The 12,356-nt window shown below is 41.7% G+C and overlaps 1 protein-coding gene across 12 annotated transcripts in view; it reads right to left on the minus strand.

The window, feature by feature from the left end:
• The window catches only part of SPOCK3 (SPARC (osteonectin), cwcv and kazal like domains proteoglycan 3), a 407,001-nt gene that overhangs the window by 268,761 nt on the left and 125,884 nt on the right, over positions 1-12,356 (minus strand). The window lies entirely within an intron of this gene.

Genomic DNA, 12,356 nt, shown 5'->3' on the forward strand with positions numbered 1-12,356 from the left:
AAAAAAAAAAAACGTTTACTGACTATTGTATTTGCTGTTTTACCACCCTAGAAGCGCTCACTCCCAGCATGGAGAGGAGTCGGGATTTCTCGTGAAGCATGACCAAACAAAACAAAACATGAAGCACAAGAAAACTGACCTAGATGATGAGAATACATGGTGGATCTGGAGAAAGGAAAATGTAAATTTAAGGCTGACTTTACCACGTGGTGGGTGCATCACTTTCGCAAGTGGTGCAACCAGGCACCTGCTGCGGCACCTGCTGGGCTCTGCAGGGAGGCTGCTCTGCTTCCCCCTTTCCCTCTCCCCCCTCCCCGCTTCTGGGCCCCTGTGCTCTCCCCTCTGTCTCTCTCCATCCCTGCGTCTCTCAAATAAATAAGTAAAGTCTTAAAAAAAAAAAAAAAAGAAAGAAAATTATGTAGACCTCAGATCCTGGACTGAAGTTGGGAAAAAATACCGGCGCCTCTGAGCAAGGTGCCTGTGGTTAGTTGCAGACAGCATAGATGGGGTCTGGCCATGTGTGCACGAAGGGGCTGCCAAGGCCTCCCTGCTCCACAGAGGCACCAGCCCCTTGTACCCTGGAACTCTTGGACCGCAAGTGCCCCCCAAAATGCCCAGCAGCAGACACGGCGAGCTCCCTGAAAGCCGGCCACTCATCACTGGGGTCACTGCCAGGAGGCCAGGCCTCCGCTTCCAGCTGGGCCTCTCATGCAACGAGGCCACCGGTGCCCCGGCATCAGGCTCCCTGCACTCAGCCGCACTGAGCTCCTGGCACCTTCAGCACGGACACTCAGCCACGGCAAAGCAACATGCTTGGGGTTGTTTAGGATTTTATTATTCATTCAGGGGAGCCCCAGAGAGAGAGGCAGAGACCCAGGCAGAGGGAGAAGCAGGTTCCCTGCGGGGAGCCCAATGCAGAACTCGATCCCAGGACCCAGGGTCACGGCCTGGGCCCAAGGCAGGTGCTCACCCGCTGAGCCCCCCGGGCACCCCTGAAAGCAGCATGTGTCATGCCACACGCAGTGTTTGAAACACCAGCCTCTAGACAGACGGGCAGGGATCAAGTGGAGGTGGGTAGAAGACAGACAACATGACCTCAACCATATTAAATAACTTCCTTCAGAATAACACACCCATCACACCTGTCACGTTGGCTAAAATCAAGGCTTCAAACAACAAGTGTGAGTGAGGCTGTGAAGGAGAGGGCACCCTCCTGCCCGCCAGGAATGCTCACAGTGTTGGTGCAGCCACTGCAGGAAGATCTAAGAACACAACTACGCTATGATTCACTAATTGCACTCCCGGGTGTTTACCCAAATAATACAAAAATGCCAATGGGAAAGGATGGATGCCCCCCCATGTTTATTGCATAAGCATTTACGGCAGCCAACTTAGGGGAGCAGCCGGGTGCCCCCTGATAAAGAGGCCGCGGTGCGTGTGTGAAGAGGAGTAGCGCTCAGCCACAGGGAAGCATGAAATCTTGCCATTTACGACACGGTGGAGTCAGACAGTATAAGGCGAAGCAAAATAAGTCAGAGAGAGAGACAAATACCATAGGATTCCACTCATATGTATGATTTAAAAAACAAAACGAATGAAGGGAAAAAGAGAAGAAAAAAAAAAAAAAAAAGAAACAACCAAGAAACAGAGTCTTCACTCCAGAGAACAAAAGGATGGTTCTAGGGTGGGCGATGGGGGCAGGTGAACGGGACTCAGTGACCTCAGGATGAGCACGGGGCAGCGGGTGAAACTGTTGAATCCCTGTATTGAGCACCCGAAAGCAACATATCACTCTGTGTTAGCGACACTGCAATCAAGACGTTGAAAAGTAACGGGTTTTATCTTATTGGAAGTGACCAATCTTGATTTTCTAAGATTGCTTTCCAAATAAGAAATCTAAATCTTGGGGGGGAAAAGAACCACACGATCACGTTGGGCTGGTTTGGGGCCGTAGCTGTCTGAGAATGTGTAATCAATGCAAAACACGACCTGGTTGCTCTGGTTAAGTCCTTGTCTGGCCACGGTGGGGATCTGACTCGGATAGCGAAGCAAAGTAGCGATTAAATATTTTTAGATATTTTTCTTTGTGTTCTCACATCACTAGGCTTTTTTTTTTTTTTTTCTGAAAATGGTTTCACCTCATTAGAGGAATTTTGCCAGAATAAAAGTATTTTCACATAAGTGTTCATTCAGGCACAATTTCTTTTGTCTCAAGAAGCTTTGTGTGAATGTTGGTTGTTCTCAAGCTTCAATTTGGATAAAAAAAAAAAAAAAAAAAAAAAGCCAACCTGGGATTCAGAAAATAATGGCAAGAAACGCCTGCAGTTGGAGAAATTCAGGTTCAGGTGACAAAATCACATCGGGAATTAGAGTGTCTCCCGCCCCTAGACCTTTTCGTGGGAGGAGAGCCTGGGCCAAAAGTCCCACTGAAAGACTCCATTTATTCCCAAGGAGCAAGTAAATCAGCAAAATGTCTATATTTAGGGGAAATACAAAAGACAGGAAGATCCCTGACTTTTAACCTTTTCACAACGATTTTGTTGTTTGTTTCAAATCTCTAGAATCAAAGCAAAAGTAAGTATAGTAAGCTCCACTTATTAACAAAAACTTGGTGAGCCTTTTTACATGTACACATAATTGAGGGCACTCTGATGACAACCATGTGAATCTATGTTAAGGAGTAAAAGATACATTTCCTAGGATTTTGGTATTTTGTATGTTCTGAAACCTTCTTGTACAAAACTTCAGAATTTCCCTACGAGCATTAACTCGTGTTGCCTACGTGTTTCAATAGTTAAGCTGAATCAGGAGGCACTGCGACTTCTATAAGCAATGAGAAATATATTATATATTATATATATTATATAACATATATATTTATATATATAATTATATATATATAATTTATGTATATTATATATAAATATCAATCACATATAAATACATTCATAAAAATATAAAACTATAATATCTGAAAATATATTATATATAATATTGATATTAATATATTATATATAATATGTAAATATAAAAATATTTTTAAAATAACAATGGAAATCTGACTCTTTAAAAATACGTTATATATTACGACTGATTCACACATCTCACCGTATAATGGGAAGAATGCCTTGTCTCATGGTTAAGCCACTACATTTCACAAAATATAGAAATACTTAGCACTTGATTTGATCACAAGATAGAGTAAGTAAGCTTTGTCTAGATATAAAGGAATTATCTATTTGAGATGACCTATCTGCTTCAGGCCCCCAAATGTCACATTTATTCCCCAAGCACCACTCATTTTTTCCAAGTGATGTCGTAGGACCCTGAAAGAATTCATTTTTAACACTTTGGTGAACCTTTATTTCTTAGAAAGCACTTTATGCTCCCGGACTCACCACAGATTAAACACATAAATAAAATGAATTGTGTCAAAGGGCAGCGCCGTGGGCTGAATCCCTCAACTGTCCCTGAAATCTCTACAAGTTGACGTCAAACTCCTTCCGTATATAGTCACTTCTACATCAATAAACAAAACTTGTGATCCACTGATATCAGGGAAAGACACAAAACATACTTTGTCTTACTAAAGAAAATAAGGGCAGTTGAGTGCTGGGGACCCCGTGTAGCCCTGAGGACACTAGCGCATGGGAGGGATGGAGTCCAACAGCGCCTGGCATCACTGCATCAAGAGCTGTGGCGGGCGCTGGCCTCAGGGCCCTGTGGGAGGTGTTTCTAACATCACTCCTATGTGTCAGATAAGGAAAATGATGGTGGATGGAGGAAGTATCCCCAAAGTCTTACTCAGCAGGTGAGAAGCAGAGGGGGGATCTGAAGTAGGGCCTGGAGGCCGCACACTTGGACACGTCAATCCGCCCCCCTAGACCGGCCGCAGCGGCCATGGGCCAGGCCCAGCTGGTCTATACCCAGTGTCCTGGGAAGCCGGCCCTGACCACCCTGCACACATCCTGGTCCACACTGTCCGTCGGCCCAGCGCATGCCAGGCCCAGTGTAGACCAGAGGCCAAAGCCTGTGAGGTCATGCCAAGCTGCTCACACACTAGGAAAGACCCCACACCACACCCCATTCTACGCTTGCCCCCCACCCAAGAACAGCCACTTAAACGTGAGGGAACTGGGACGCCAGGGGGGCTCAGTGGTTGAGTGTCTGTCTTCGGCCCAGGTCGTGACCCTGGGGTCCCGGGATTGAGCCCGCGTCGGGCTCCCTGCATGGAGCCTGCTTCTCCCTCTGCCTGGGTCCCTGCCTCTCTCTCTGGGTCTCTCAGGAATAAATAAATAGAATCTTAAAAAATAATTAAATAGTAAACAATAAATAAAATAAAAAATGAGGAAACAATATTTAATGGGATATCTACTTCCACATAGGGAAATAAAATGTTTTGAAGGAAGAAAATGTATTTATGGCGTTTAGCGTTCTGAATCTGTGTGATTCGATCCTCAAATCTTAAAGCTTCTAAGTTTTCCAACTATTTCATTCCTCCTTCTGACCATAAACACATCATCTGGCTTTGCATGTAATCCACGGGTGACTGTTCCAAATTTTCAGCACAAGAAATCAAGGTAGATAATTTGGAACCAAGTAAGGATGTGACTCTCAAAATCATGATGGTATGTTATCTAAAAAAAAGTGTTTTGGGATCCCTGGGTGGCGCAGCGGTTTGGTGCCTGCCTTTGGCCCGGGGCGCGATCCTGGAGACCTGGGATCGAATCCCACGTCAGGCTCCCGGTGCATGGAGCCTGCTTCTCCCTCTGCCTGTGTCTCTGCCTCTCTCTCTCTCTGTGACTATCATAAATAAATAAAAAAAAAATTAAAAGAAAAAAAATTATAAAAAAAATTAAAAAATAAAAAAAGTGTTTTAGGAACAAAAGTGTAATAGATGTGACCTCGTGATCTTCAGTTTAGAGTGAAAACAAAGTGATAAAGGTAAAATGCCTGTAGGTATTGTAACAGTGCTTCTAATAATAGAACACTTCTCAGATTAAATCAAAACTATAGCTATTGTTTGCTTATTGGATCAAGATAGTAAAATAATAATAAAACAATAATTAGCAAATAATATCAATTAAAAATGTAATATTTCCCTACTTAATTCATATACTTTTGGTATTTATAACAGCATTTTCTGAGTGTCTGTAATTTGTGAGTAAAAAACTACTTAACTAAATACTGACTGTAGTAAAAATATGAGAATGGTTCATCATATCAAATGTAAATAAAAATAAGTTTATACTGGACACCCGGGTGGCTCAGCAGTTGAGCATCTGCCTTCAGCTCAGGTCATACCCTGGAGTCCCGGGATCGAGTCCCGCGTCAGGCTCCCTGCATGGAGCCTGCTTCTCCCTCTGCCTGGGTCTCTGCCTCTCTCTCACTCATGAATAAATAAATTAAATAAATCCTTAAAAGAGATAAGAAATAAATTTATACAATATGAATATGTTAAACACATTATCAGTCTGTTATGAATCCTTACCATCGAGTCAATGAAAATGTAGAACTACTCAAAATACAGGCAAAACACTGCGTAAAATATATGTTAATCATAAGTGAAAGCAGACTATTATTTATAGAATGTGCTATCTTAAGAAACAGAAATGTTAGTTATTTCATTATTGAGTCAAGAATCTATTTCTGTGTTTTTTCTCTCACAGTAAAAATATGCTCTTCAGACTAAATAATAGGGAGTTTGTAATTTTTGTAACCTAACTGCAAATATTTCAACTATATCCTTTATCACAGTTAATACCTGTGAATATCTTTCTGAAAATACCTATTTTTAAAATATTTTATTTCTATTTATTCATGTGATCATCCTGTGATCATGACCTGAGCGTAACCTACTGAGCCACCCAGGCACCCCTTCATTTTTGTTTTGAGGGCAATTTGTTATTTGTTTTTACTATTATTATTATCATTTGATGTCGTCATATATACATGGAGATTCTACTGCACAGTTGCTATTATTTATGGTAAGAGTGTTTATATTCATAGCTTGCTGGTTTGCAAAATCTTTGATCTAAAGTATGATTTATTCTGGCCCTACCAGCTTTGCTTTGTGAATATTATCTTCTTTCTTTTTCAGCATTACAGAGATAGAAAACTTTCTGGAAAAAAGATTCTTTGGTTCAATTTCAAAGTTTAGTGTAATGTATCTATCTTCGGGTTTGTCCCAATATTTAAGTTTCAGATTTCAGGTGTCTTAAAAGACTGATCTAACGATAATAGCATCAAAAACATCAACAAAGTCATTTTTGAAAAACTAGCCCAGCCCATAGGTATTTACAGTCAGGAGTAACTGATTATATGGAGACAGTGGCCAAAACACAGTCCTCAGGGAACTACTTGATTCTCTGTGCGCTGGTGGTGAGTGAGACACTTCCTGCCCTCTTTTAGTTTCCTTTACAGATTTTATTTATTTACCTGAGAGAGAGAGAGAGAGTAAGCATGAGCAAGGGAGAGAGAGAAGCAGATCCATCGCTCCTTCCTGCACGGAACATGAAGCCAAAGCAGGACTCAATCCCAGGACCCAGGACCCCAGGATCCCAGGACCCCAGGATCTCAGGACCCAGGACCCCAAGACCCAAGGACCCCAGGACCCAGGACAGAGGACCCCAGAATCCCAGGACCCCAAGACCCTTGGACCCAGAATCCCAGGACCCAGGACCCCAGGATCCCAGGACCCCAGGGTCCCAGGACCCAGGACCCCAGGACCCAGAACCATGACCTAAACTGAAGATACATGATTAACAGAGTCACCCAGGCTCACTCCCATCTTCTTTAAGACAGGAATCTGAGCTGTCTACGGCTGCCTACCACAGTTTAGCGGCTGTTGATTCTGACAATTTCCAAAGGTCAAGAATCTGTCCCAAGGTGCAGTCAGGGTGCAAACCAGGGCCGCATTCTCCTCTGAAGGTTTGACCGAGGCGGGATCATCTGATCTTTCACGTGATTTTCTACCAAATTTTCTTTCTTTCCTAACTTTCGGGCTGAGAGCCTCAGTCACGGCCTGGCTCAGTCCAGTTCTGGGCACACAGGCCTCTCCACTGGGCAGCTCACACCAGGGCTTCCCTTGCACTGAGGACTCGCTCAGAGAATGAATGAAGACGCATAATAGAGAAAGTGGCCTCTTTAAAGCTCATTTCAGGGTGATGCCCCCTCACTGTTGTGCTGTTTCATTTCTTGGACGTGAGTCACCAAGCCCAGCCCAAACATAAGCACGCAGGCATGAGTATGGGCTACGGGAAGTCGCTGGAGGGCATCGCAGAGGTGCTATACCACAACAGGGTGCTGGAAACTCTTCTCCTCAAGTGACATTTCCTTATTCTATTGTCAAAATTTTCAAGAAAGGGAAATTCAAATCATTCTTTAGTTTTAGGATTCAGTAAACCTCGCTGTGTATGCCTGTGCTACAGAGCAGTGCTTCAAAAACTATCTGGACTTAAGAATGTTTTACTTTTCGAAATCTACTGCACAGCAAACCTTTTGTCAAAGTCAATAAGATGGGGCACCCCCGGTGGCGCAGCAGTTTAGCGCCGCCTGCAGCTCAGGGTCTGATCCTGGAGACCCAGGATTGAGTCCCGCGTCAGGCTCCCTGCATGGAGCCTGCTTCTCCCTCTGCCTATGTCTTTGCCTCTCAGTCTCTCTCTCTCTCTCTGAATCAATAAATTTAAAAAAATGCTTAAAAGTCAATAAGATGAATTATTTGAAAAATGAAATAAAAACAGACTCAAAAAATGCAAACCCAAATTCATTACTACTAGAGTTCATCGATATGATTTTTTTCTCTCTCAAATCGCTATGGCAATTTTTCTCAATCCTCATTCCCAATCTCTGTACCTCTTGCACACAGGTTGTAGATCAGCGTCCACCTGTGGACCTCACCTTGAACCACAGTGGTCGATATCATAGGGGGGATGTACTTAGACACACCTCCCAAACTTCATGCATCCCTGTTTGCAGTTTTTTTCTGCTAAAATGGTGTGAATCCAAGGAATAATAAAATGTCACAACTCCAAATGCTTGAAAATTTCTAGCTACTTTGGTAGTCATAAAGATCATATTAAAATAGTATTTTCCTTATGACAAAGGAGAGAGATAAAAGCAATAACAATATTTTGCTCCTACTTTGCATATGATTTAGGACACACATCAGTTCCTTCTCTCTTCCCTTATACTGTAATTGTCAAAAAGCAGGAACTATCAACAAACGTAACCATGGGAAAATGTGTTTGCACATTAAAACTTACATTAAAATAAATCACAGTCGAATTTTATGACACCAGTAACCATATAAAGAGTTGTGACTTTTATAGCTCAAATTAAAATAAGCTACACACAATAGAAAACTTTAAATCACTCTTAAACTACACATAAAAGAAACCAATGCAAAAATTATAACCTGCGTGCCGGCTAATAGACTCTTGTACCATAAGCAATCTACAGAATAAACAAATTTTTAAAACAGTGCAAACTGCTTTTATCAAGTGTTTGCTAATTAATTAAGCTCATGCTTCACCGTGAGACTTTTTTTCCATTAAACAATATAACAAACAAAATATATAATTAGGAAGTCAGAGAAAGCTGACTTCAGATGCCAGCAGCCAAAACTTAAAAACGTTAAACTTAGAGTCTTTTAATAACTTAGATTTGCTATTTCACACCCTTTTAGAACCATACCGGTAAGATCAATTTACCACAGTTATAGCAAGTCCACATAACAGCGCTAAGTAAAATCTGACACTTACATGTGAAAGTATTCATGGAATGGACTCGATAGTCAGGAAATCGCATTAAAATGTATACACCGAAATCAAAAGAAAAGCCAAAAAGTTCTATGGTTGAAATTCACCTGCTTTATTTTATGTTAAGCGAGTCCCTAAATAATATATGCACTTTAAATAATAAAATAGGATGATCCTCTGTATTTATTTTATGACCCGACAAAAATAAATTCAGAAATGAGAACCATTCTCAAGAAGTATGAGTATATGTATGCACAAACACACAGACACTTTTCACAGTTATTCAGACTTGCAAATAATCCTCCAATGCCTACTATTTTTCACTATAGCTATCTCATCCTTAAAAAAAAAAGACACAAAGAGCTATTGCTCGAGTAAGGAGTACAGAAATGAAACTCAAGTAAATGCACAAGATGTTCTCACCTAATTGCACCCTGAAGCGGAAATTACCAGAACATTTTTAAGGGAACAAGATTCCACTTAGAATAATCTGATGCAAAGCAAGAAATATTATATTACACGTGTTTTAAGTTGAAAAAAAGAGAAAGTTCCACATATCTAAGATACAGAACATACAATTCTGCTTCCTTTTTCATTCTGAATGTATGCAAAAGTGAACTTTTTTTTAAATATGGCTCAATGGTAATGTTTAACATATAATATCTAGTTTTATTGGTGCTCTGTGCTCCTCATTTGTCCTTTAATAAGGTCTGAAATTTAGTAAGTTTTAAGTATTATGGAAGAAATGATTAGTATCAGTAACCACTGAAATATATTCATGTATTTGTTTTCATTTTTTACTGCACTTAATTATTGTGTCGAGTCCACTTACAGAAGGAAGAGGGGAAAAAATGGAAAGCAGAGGAAGTAAGGAAATAAGGGAGGGGAGGAAGTGTGCTTTTAGGCAAGTATTCTTGTAACGCTTTTTATTTGCCGGGTCCCGTGTTAGACTCTGGCCATGAGCAGATGAAAGTACATGTGCCCCGTCTCTCTTCTCAGGCAATTTACAGTCTATAGAGACACAGTCAAGGCAGGAGCATAATGGAGGCACATACTGAGTGGTACCTGCCTCATCCTGCCATAATCGGAGTCAGAGTACATAGCCTAAAAACTACCTTGAGAAATGGCAAGAGAGGTGTTTCATGCAGAAGCACCAGCAAATTAATTTTTTTTAAGATTTTATTTATTTACTTATAAGAGACCCAGAGAGAGACGCAGAGACCCAGGCAGAGGGAGAAGCAGGCTCCATGCAGGGAGCCCGACATGGGACTCAATCCTGGGACCCCGGGATCAGGCCCTGGGCCAAAGGCAGAGGCTCAACCGCTGAGCCCTCCAGCAAATTAAATGACATGCAGGTAGACACAAGAGAGCACAGACTACAAGTCATTCAGAACATGGGATCATAATGAAAGTGTACGTGCACGTGTGCCGGAGTCACTCAATTATCACTCTGTGAGTGTGCGTGAGTGTGCGCACACGCGGGTACAGGAGGGTCAAGTACACTAGAAAGGAATGGTGATGAGGGTGGCGGTCACAGCGATAGGTAAGGTGGCTGGGCAGGGAGGCACCCTCAAAACCAGATCTGCTGCTGCAAGAAAATATGCTTCCCTTTACTTGGAGACCCAAAGCTGTTCCAAATGTCTTATTGTCACATGGCTTCTAGAGACGTTAAGACGTTGGGTTATGAGCAAGAACGCTCAATACCCGCACAGAGTCCAGAATCATAGAACAATGACAATACTGTTCAGCACAATCTCTATACCAGTCACTTTTCAAACACTGCAATTACCCCGTGATATAGGTATAATTCTCTACTTCAATTTACAGAGGAGGAAAGGCCATGAGATCAGTCTCCCATCCAGGGACCATCAGACACGAGCCTCAAGCTCAAACCACCTGCTTCTCAAGTCCATTCTCTAAATCATTTTTATTATGCTTCAATTTCCTAAGTTTCGATTCTGTTACTTCATTTCCAAATGCAAAGAGCAATCTGCGATGCAAAATAATTAAGGAATTCCAACCTAATAATAAATAAATCAGGGAGCAAAATAATTTAGGAATTCCAGTCTGATTTATTTTGGTCCCTGATATATTTATTATTCTCCAGTTCTAAGGAAGAAGGTAACAGCAGTGAATAAATATAAGAAAGTGTCATTGTCTTCCTGGAGTTTATAGAATCTGACGCTGGTGCTATGACGCGGTTCAGGTCTATATGATATTCATGAGTTAACAGAGAGGTCGTATAATCATTGGAAAGATACGTTTTGTTTTTCTAAATTTATTCTATTTTGATATTTACACTGTATTTTTTGTTTCTCCAAATGGCATTTGGGCAAATGTGAGGAAAAAAAAAAAAAAAGAAAAAAAAAAGAAGAAGAAAAAGAAAAATCTACCCTAGGTTTCCTGAGAGTGTATGTGCAGAAATCTCAGATGCAAGCTGAGAAATACTGTCAAATGTAAAGAAGAAACATCTGTGAATGTCTGAAGCACATTTTAAAAACACAAAACTAAACCCTGTCGTTTTCTTCTACAAAATGTGCCAGTTTTCAAAAGTTTCAAAACTATTAATGACTTTTCAAAGCTTCCCACAAAATTGTTTTGTCAGTATCCATTCATGAGGAACGACCTATATCCCTTGATGGAACCTAATTTATGCTCCTTGCTGCGTTTTCTTTGAACATGCTTGGATTTAATTATCTGGAATAAAGTGTTCCTCTTGACAAGAAATACTGTTTCTTGGTTTTATTCCACGTCTATAGAAATCTAGAAGCAAGATCCAACACGGAGGGAGGGGGGATCTTCACAGACTTAACAAACCGAGAAAATAAATGTCCACAGAGCACGGGGAAAAGAGCCATTTCCTCGGCTTTAATCAGTGATTAGATGCCAAGAACACATAAGAAAAAAAAAAAAATCAAATGCAATAGCCAATTTCTCTGCGTTGTGTGATTAATATCGCCAGTCAATCGGGTCTTGGAAGCGGTTGAGAATGCTGTTAATCACAGTCCAGGGGAAGGCGAACTCAGTGTCAAACACTTTTAAGCAGAAGTAACGAGGGTCTCCCGGTGTTGGCCCAGCGGAGTGTCCTGAGCGGCACCGAGCGACTTCGTGCAGGTGCACAGGTGGTCGTGGGCCTCGTGGCCTGATGCCTAAAGCACGCTCTAGCGTAGGCACTGACCTAGGTCAGAGCTGGGTCAGCATCAGGGTGGGGGGACACACGTGCTACAAAGACAGGAGGATCCAGACGGTTGAAAACACAGTGAATAGTTAAAAGTCACTGTAATTAATAATGTAAGACAACCCTTGTGGGGGAGCAGGTAATCCCTCACCTAGAAGAGCTCTCTCAAAGCCCATCGATGGCAAATTCTCCTCTCCACTCCTACAATTTCCTAAACTGACTATCACTCACGTGTTTCCCCTTAGTGATGACTATACTTGTCCCTAATACTCAACTCCTTAATGTAAGATATTCCACATTCCTAAATGGGCAAAGGCAGTTTCCTACCTATATGGCCCCGATCTAGTGACCTGTGAGGAGATATGAGGGTGAGAGGGTCTAAGGAGGTCAGCTGACCCTGGGAATGCCACCTGCAAACA

Source organism: Vulpes vulpes, chromosome 10, assembly GCF_048418805.1.
Source record: "Vulpes vulpes isolate BD-2025 chromosome 10, VulVul3, whole genome shotgun sequence".
Taxonomy (NCBI): Eukaryota; Metazoa; Chordata; class Mammalia; order Carnivora; family Canidae; genus Vulpes; species Vulpes vulpes.